Source organism: Chrysochloris asiatica, unplaced genomic scaffold, assembly GCF_000296735.1.
Source record: "Chrysochloris asiatica unplaced genomic scaffold, ChrAsi1.0 scaffold00356, whole genome shotgun sequence".
Taxonomy (NCBI): Eukaryota; Metazoa; Chordata; class Mammalia; order Afrosoricida; family Chrysochloridae; genus Chrysochloris; species Chrysochloris asiatica.
Genome location: NW_006408874.1, coordinates 1,596,725 through 1,597,606, shown reverse-complemented (window position 1 = coordinate 1,597,606; position 882 = coordinate 1,596,725). Strand labels below are relative to the sequence as shown.

At 44.9% G+C, this 882-nt stretch overlaps 1 pseudogene; it reads right to left on the bottom strand.

The window, feature by feature from the left end:
- Nucleotides 1-106: 106 nt before the first annotated feature.
- Nucleotides 107-590, bottom strand: LOC102815174 (annotated as a pseudogene).
- Between the last annotated feature and the right edge of the window lie 292 nt (nt 591-882).

Below are 882 nucleotides of genomic sequence, written 5' to 3'. Positions count from 1 at the left end.
TTTGAAGTAGAGTGGGAAAGGTGGCAGAAAAAGGAGGAAAAGAGAAAAGAGGTACTAGGGGCCATCTCTACTACCCCTGGTGCTAGGAGGGGCTACAGAGAAAGCCTCAAACATGAATTAGTGCAGGTCCTGAAGAAGGGAGGTGGTGCTCGAGCCTGAAGAAGGAGGGGTAGGTCAAGAAAGGGGAGCCACTTTTCTCTTTGTAGAAAAGGACCTCCCACCTTAGGGGCAGCTGCTTCACAGGCCATAGACACTTTTCATCACTGTAGGCAATGTATAGAAAGAAGTCTTCTTCATGGTGTTCCTGGTATAGGTGACCCATTGTGGCACTGGTGGGTGAAATGACATTGTTGACAAAGAAAAACAAGTCGTCTTCAGCTCAGAGATGAATTCACTTCCGGATTAAGAAGTAGAACCGACCAACTGTGAGATCAGAAGGCACCAAATATTTCTTTTTGTCTAGATCACCTATCTGAGCTTTGGGAGCCTTTTTCTACTATCACTGGGACCCGGTCTGGGTATTTCTTTTGGATCTTCTCGCCCTCAGAGTGGCATTTTTCAAATGGATGCTCTTTATACATGAACTTCATTCTCCAGGGAACCGGGCTGGACAGGGCTAGACCTACAGAACCCGGAGGGTGGGGAGGTGGGACCTCAAGCTGTCATCTTTGCTCTTCAACACTTTAAAAAGGTCTTGTGCAGCAGATTTGCCTAATGCAATACGTCATTTGATTTTCTGACTGCTGCTTCCGTGAGTGTTGATAGTTGATCCAAGAAGAATGAAGTACTTGACAACTTCAATCTTTTCTACGTTGATAAGAATGTTGTTTATTGGTCCAGTGGTGAGGATTTTTGTTTTCTTTACATTGAGATGTAATCCAT